This window comes from Pteropus alecto, unplaced genomic scaffold (assembly GCF_000325575.1).
Source record: "Pteropus alecto unplaced genomic scaffold, ASM32557v1 scaffold53, whole genome shotgun sequence".
Taxonomy (NCBI): domain Eukaryota; kingdom Metazoa; phylum Chordata; class Mammalia; order Chiroptera; family Pteropodidae; genus Pteropus; species Pteropus alecto.
Window position 1 is genome coordinate 2553913 of NW_006434366.1, and position 7329 is coordinate 2561241.

General features: G+C 57.1%; 1 long non-coding RNA gene across 1 annotated transcript; it reads left to right on the forward strand.

Moving 5' to 3' along the window:
- Positions 1 to 1721: 1721 nt before the first annotated feature.
- On the forward strand, positions 1722 to 3287 carry LOC112477535. The gene is made up of 2 exons (XR_003045499.1): positions 1722 to 1807; positions 2885 to 3287. It is a non-coding gene; the product is annotated as an uncharacterized LOC112477535 (long non-coding RNA).
- The last annotated feature ends 4042 nt before the right edge of the window (positions 3288 to 7329 follow it).

Genomic DNA, 7329 nt, shown 5'->3' on the forward strand with positions numbered 1-7329 from the left:
CGTGGTCGGTGGCTGGGGCGCGTTCGTGCGTGCGCGAGCGAGAGTCTGTGCGCCCCCGGCCAGGCGGGGTCGGAAGCAGGGTGGCGGGGCGCGCGCGGGCTCCCTTTCATGGCCGCAGAGGGGGTCCGCGTGTGGATGGCGTGGCATCCCTCGCCCCGGAGACGTTTCCTGAACGCCTAACGCTGGGAGCCCAGGCGACCTACCAGGCCACCAGCCAGCGGAGTGTGGGGGGCCGCTCAGAGGAGGCGAAATTGGAGTGGAGACCTAGGAGTCGGCCTGGCGGAGAGGGGGGGACGTTTTCCGAGAGGGAACTGCATGTGCAAAGGCCCAGGGGCTGAAGGAGGCCCAGAGCTTGGCGAGTCTGAGGCACTTCCCGGCTCCCGAGGAACTGGATCCGCACCCAGCAGCCCCGCCTTTGCTGGCATCAGACCTGCTGCTCCCGGCCAGTCAACGCAGCGGGGCCGCCAGGCCCCTTGATTGCGTCAGGGACCAGCCCAGGACCTCCATGGGTGCAGTCAGAGCCTGTCCCAGGCCCTTGACCTGGAAGATTGGGAAGGAGGCGCCTTTTGGGTTTGGGGTCGCTGAGACTTGCTGATGGAGCGTGTGCCTGCCTGGTGTCTGGCCCTGGTTTTGAGCTCCCTGCTCACTGTCCCACTACTGCACCCTGATGAGGCAGCACCCAGGCCTCCTCTGGGTCCTTCCTCTCCTGAGTGTCTGGCACGCACAGTGGAAGGATTGTTTGTCTTGTGTAGTGTGCACACCATGTCCACCCCAGCTCTCAGAGTGGAACATAAAAGCCGGGTGTGGCCCTGTAGCCTGACCTTGGAAGAACAGCTCATAGGCATAACCCCTGCACCCCCAACCCTGAGCTCTGCCACAACCCAGATGGGGCCAGCAACACAGAGCCACCGGGCCCGTCAACTCTCAGACCTGGCCACCTCCACAGGCACTTGGCAATTCCACAGACCCGTGAGAGCCTTGACCTCTTGGAAACAGGAATTAGCCAAGAAAACAGATTAATGAAAAAATAATAAGGTTCTGTTCCCTGTTGAAATGTCTGTCACTGTATAAACTGTGACTACCTTAACTGCAAAGTATGCCCAGCTGCCTGGCCGACCCCTCCCAGTATTACTGCCTTTGTTTCTATGGCTACCGGATGCATACACTTACCTGCTTGTCTGTTTATTGTCTTCCACCGGGAGTTAAGGTTTTGCCCCTGCTGTATCCCCAACACCTAGCACAGCGCCCAGCATTAGTCGGTGTTTGGTAGTATTTGCCAGATGGCCATGTGGATGGATGAACCATGAGGGTCTGTGCTGCACACTTATTATGCGTGGGGCTTTTAGCCCTCCTGATGGCCCTGCGAAGTTGCTGGTAGCTGTCTCCATCTTTCAGACGAAGCGTTTGAGCTTCAGAGGTGAAGTGATTTGATCAAGGTCACATGGTACTGACTGTCCCCAAGAACCTTAGTTTCCTTAAGATGTCGGAACAGTCAAAGGATGAATCCTGCTGGGCAGTGGCCCGCGTCCCCTCCATTGGCGTCTCGATGATGGTTTAACCAGAGAAGGGGACCTCCTGGCAGGTTGGGGTTCGAGCCCAGTCCCGCTCAGCCTCAAGCCTGGGACGTGGTGGTGGCAGGGCAGGGCCAGCAGTGGGCCAAGCAGACTCGCCTGCGGCTGAGGCCTCATTTCACTTGTATATAAATAAATCCCTGCCTCAAACTCTGCTTCTAGGGGGACCGACCTGCAATTGTGACAAAAGAGCCAAGAAGCCAAGTGCCAAGGGCAGGAACACGCGATCGCAGTTGGTAAGAGCCGAATCTCCCAGCAACGGGCTGGTGAGGGGGCTCATGGGAGTTGTGGTGTGTAAGTGGATTGGCGTCACAAACTCAGGCATGAAAAGAAATGGAGGCGACCTGCTCAGGATCAGGCTGCTGTCCTCACAAGTCCGGGAGGCAGGTTAAGGAATGGATTCCCGGCCACCCTTGGCCGCTGCAGTTGTGGCCACTGAGAACATCGTATTGACCGGGGTTCTGACCCTTGCCCCCAGATCGGTAAAAGAGAAGCAGGATTAGTGAGCAGTAGTCGGTCTCAGGTCTCAACGCAGGAGTGAGGGCCAACTGTCGCCTCCCCGGAGCCATCTCCTGTGGAGCGGGGAGGTGTCTGTGAAAATTCTAGAGCAGCGCTTCCTGGCCCCAGGGTCTCAGACAAAAAACATTCGGCTTCCTCTGTGTCTCAGCCTATGGCTGCTGCAAGGAATCACCACCAACCTGGTAGCTTAAAACAACACGCACGTGTTCTCTGCAAGTTCTGGAGCCAGAAGTCCAGAATCGGTCACACGGGGCTCAGTCAAGAAGCCCACAGGGCGGGGGCCTCTGGGTTCTCTGAGAGGAGAATTTGTGTCCCCGCCTCTTCCAGGTCCTCGTGGCCGCCTGTGTCTCTTAGCTCCTCCATCCCCAGAGTTCATCACTCTAATCTCGTCTCGAATCGCCTTCTCCTTTCCGCCTCCCCTCTTATAAGGACACTGTGATTACATTCAGGGGCCACCTGGCTGATCCGGCGTACTCTCCCCATCGCGAGGTCCCTAACTTCATCACATCCACAAAGTCTGTTTTGCCTGTAAAGGAACATTCGCAGGGATTGGGGCGTTAGTCAGCCTGCCACTCCCAGCTCACTCCTACGTGCCTGTCCCCTCACGGTGTCGTCGTGAATATAAGGCTCAACACTTGAGTGGTAGGCCCGCCTTCTTCCCCACGGTTCAAACTGCATCTTTCAATCCCAGCCTCAGCGCTGGGCAGTAAAGAATTTGCCTTTGCCCAAAGACAGCTCTAGACTTTGTCCTTGACTTCTGAGTAATGTTATACCTGATAGGAATCTTTGTTTAGGGCGGAGACTGGCCACATCAGATCTTGAGATGAGGACTGGCCATACCCGACAGACCAACCATGCGATTCAGGGCGGAGGCTTTGGGTCCTGCTGTCAGTTGACCTGGAGTCTGAGGTCCGCCCCTGGGCCATCGGTCGAGCCATCAACCATGCCCACATAATGAAGCTCCAGTGAAAATGAGTGAAACGAAACGACAAGACAAAACTGGACTCCAAAGCGTGCGTAGGCATTCCCTGATCGGCGGGACTCTGTGCGTATTGTCACAAGTCAGTGCCACGGGGGTAATATACACACTGAGCATGCGACGCGTTCGAAACTCTTCCAGACTCTGCCCTATGGACCGATTCCTTTGGCTGATTAACCTGTATCCTTTCCCTGTGATAAACTATGACCATGAACATATTTAGCTTGTAGCGATTTCTGTGAGTCCTAGCAGATGATCAAACCCGGGGGTGGTCTGGGGACAGGGCTGCTCCTCTAACTTTTTAGTTGGCCTAAACCTCTTGTATTTGGTGCAGAAGCGAGGGAAGTCCTGCGGAGGAACTATTCTGCTAACTTTTGCAGTTTGGTTAACTTGAGACTAGCACCTACTGTTCTGTGACCTTGGACAACCAATTCTCTGGGCTTCAGTGCCTCAGTTCTGAAGTGGGGATTCCTTTTAGGGTCATCGTGAGGATTAAATTAGCTAAGGTAAGCAGGTGCTCAGAAGAGAGCCTGGTGCATACAGAATAAGCACTAGATCGTGCCTCCTTAATGGGGATAATTTCCCCGAGGGCAAAATGGCTCTCGGAGGCAGAAAATCATATTATTCTTACGCGTAAAGCACAGATATACGTATAGTACATAAACAGGTATACAGTCTAACTGTGGTAGTAAAATTCCATGGCGAGGGCTGGGAGACGTTTAGAAAAAAGTCAAAAACGTCCTTTGGGGGCAATAATGGAATAAAAGTTGAGAAACTGTCCTCGGTGGACGCTAACTACAGCGATAATGGTGCAGCCCCAAACTGCTCCAGTGGCTGAGACGTGGAAATAGGCTCTTATAGTCACACGGACAGAGTCCCAGTCTGATGGCTGGTCAGTCCAGATTGCTTTTCCAGAGCCCCTATCCCGCCCCTCCTCCTTGGCAGGCCATCGGGGCGGCGATCTGGGGGGGCTGTTCTTGGTGGAGGATGTGTAAAAACCACATGCAGTGTAGGTCCGCCTCGGAACGACTGATTTTCCCATAATTGGGAGCTGAGAGCAAGCGTTGCATCTACTACAATGTGGGTTAGGAAGAGAAAACCCCATCGGGACCTCATACAGCTCCCGGCCAGCAGCGGGAACCGGTATAACCGGAGACAATGAACTTGCCGTGAACTCGATGTAATTCCCCTTTCTTGAGTAAAGGGGAATGAAGGACACTTGTGCTTCTTTGAGGTGGGGGCAGAGCACTGTACCATCTGGACTGTCCAGGTAGAGATGACGATAGACTGGCCACCTCCCCCCCGCCCCCCTCCCGGGAACCCAGGACACGAACGCGGGTAAGCGAAGGTGAAGGGCGGGTGGCTCTCTGCCAACCCCTCGACCAGCCCTTTGAACAGAGGGGGTGACAAATCAGCCCAGAAGTGGCAGAGCCGGGAGTGAAACCTACGTTCTCTGAACTTAGCATCGTGACCCCGTGAGTTTCCAGGGACTGAGACAGGTTCCAGCAGGAAGAGGTGAGCATTGGCTGCCCAAAGGGAAAAGTCCCGGAGCAGAGGCTCGGCATGGCGGGACCATGTGATCAGGACGCCCCTCTTACTCCACTTCCTCCGGGGTGCGGAGCGGGGGGCTTCGTTCCTCAGGAAAGCTCCTCCCTCACGGCGGCCCCTGAACACCCCACGCCTAGAATCCTCACTGCCCAATAACTTCGGCAGTTACTAAAAGCGGGTTTTCATCTCTTTCTCTCCAGTGGTTTCTGAGAAAAGCTCTGGACTGAGTCTTGTTTGGGCAGCTCGGAGCCCATGGCTAACGCGTGCGTGCTCTGCTCATGGGGGACGGAGAGATGAGGGCTCTGACTGGCCGGCCCCGGGTCACGGCCCTGCCCCCGAAACTGTGGGTCAGGACGGTGGGACGTTTGGACTGACTGGGGTGGGTGACAATCAACGTGCTCTTCCCAAAATGAGGACGAAAGGGCAAAATATAGATGCCCAGATGTGTCCTCTCTATCATCCAAGTAAAAACAGACAGGCCCCCTTCCCCTCGACATTCTACCCCTCACCCCGCTTTTACCATGCACTCACCATGCTTTGACATTACAGCACGAACATAGTTCCCCTGAGAAGGCACGGCCTTGTCACCGTATCCCCCGTACCCAGAGGACTGCCTACCAGTGAGAGCTGCTGGGTGTTTGTCCAATTAAAGAGTGAATAAATCAGAAGCGCGGAGCCTGCCGCTCTGCCATAGACAATGCCTTGTTCAGCTGTAGGGCATGTGAGGGGGAGGGGAAGAGATCCGAGGCTGGTCTGGTGCCTGCCCACCCCTGGGGGGTGCATTGGATGAGCCCCACCCCCACCCCCACCCCCAGCTGAGGCCAGTAGGACTCACGTGGGCTCCGGCACCTGTCCCCCGGGGCTGGTGAAAGGCCTGACCGCGGCCCCGCCTCCAGAGTTTCCCTTCCACGAAGTCCTGGTCAGCCCATAAGTTTGCATTTGGAACAAGTCCCCAGGTGCCACCATGCGTCAGAAAGCACATGTGAGAATGGAGCTTTCCTACTGGCCAGGACAGCGTGTTTTAAGAGTGTGCAGAGTTGGCGGGCAGCTGCTGAGGCCCGGGGTGTCCAGAGGAGGGTCAGCCCAGGCCGACTTGCGAAGCTCACTAAACCTGCCCCTGAAGATAAGCCTTGTGCTGCAGGATGTGGTGCAGCTGCCCAGCAGACGCCCGAGGACACGGTCCACGAACTGGCCCTCTGACCACTGCCTCGTGACTCCCTGGAGAGACTGACTCAGGCCGGCTGGCATGCCAGGGCACTCTTTTTGAAAAAAAAGATATGCAGAAAGAGATTTGTCATGAGGGGTGGGCCTCGCCTGGCAGCTGAGCTGGAGGCAGAGGGAGGAGGATTTGCTGGCAGACCTGCCCTCTGCGCTCCAGGCCCTTCATATACGGTTGTTTGGGTCCCCGCCACCCCCCACGAAATGGGTGTAATTGGTCCATCTTACAGGTGAGGATAGCGAGCCTCAGAGAGGTTTGCTAACTCGCCCAGCCAGTAGGGAGCGGCGTCCGGTTCAGACCCCCAGTGCTGACTCCAGATGCCGCCTGCCTCTGCCAACGTGGAGGACAGAAGCCAAGGGCAGGATGGGGACTAGAGGAAGGGACGGCTCCATGGGGACCCAGACACTCTGACATCCAGAGCGGAGGCTCGTGGTGGCGCCCGCGAGGAAGGAGAGTCTGAGGCAGCCGTCACCTGGGGGGCGTCCAGCAGTGCGACGCCCTGGGGGGCCCAGCCCCCCTCCAGGGCTTTGTCTGCGACTCTGCGCCTGCCCGATTTCATGTCAAGACGACAGCACCTTCACCAGGTGCAAACTAAACCCCCCACGTGAACACCGAGGAAGGCCTGGCACGCTTCTAGAAGAACAGGTCCACCCGGCCCCTCTCACCCTGCGTTCAGAAATGTCACCACCCGTGACTGCACGACCCATGGCATTCCCTAGATTTACTCCCTGGAAAACGGGAACCCCAGGGCACACGGCACTGTGGGGCTTAACCGAAACGTGAGCATACGAGAGCTTCATCTCGGAGGGAAGCCCAAGGTCCTCGGCGTCGTCGTCACCATCGCTCATATTTCAAGCGCAAACACACGGCGCACTCGACACGGGACTCTGCGGGGCCGCGGGACGGCACTCTTGCACGCAGGGTGGAAAACGGCGACACGGCTGTCCTCCTGCCCACCGGCGGTCAGAGCTTTCCTTTTCGAAGGCTGCTCCAGAGATAGTGCAGCGGTAGTGAGCTCTTGTGGAGGTGAACGGCGTGCACAGCAGTGTCCGGGGCTGGGTCGCCCGGCTTTGGAAACCCACTGGTGGGGGAGATGGCCGGTTCTCAGAGTGGGTGGTTCTTGAAAGAGCCCTACTTGGGAGCTGTCCCCTGGGGCCATGAAAGGTCTCAGGGCCAGGCTCCCTAAAGACGTGGACGCCCAAAGGTGGGCAGCCCGCCCGCTGACGCGCCCCTCCCGCCACCGCCCCGTCCAGGCCGCGTCCATGGCCGCGAAGACCAAGGCTGGCAGGGGTGTGGCAGGACCTGGCGTGTGTGAGGGGGCCCTCCAGAGGGTGCAGCGTCACGCTCCCCTGTTCTGATGGCCATTTTGCCATTTTTCGCACTGTACCAGAATGAACTGAATTATGACTTACGGTTCACAACTTGGGAAAGTGGTTTCACGTACGAGGTTAAAAAATCACTTATTATGGAATGTGACATACTCACCGAAGAGC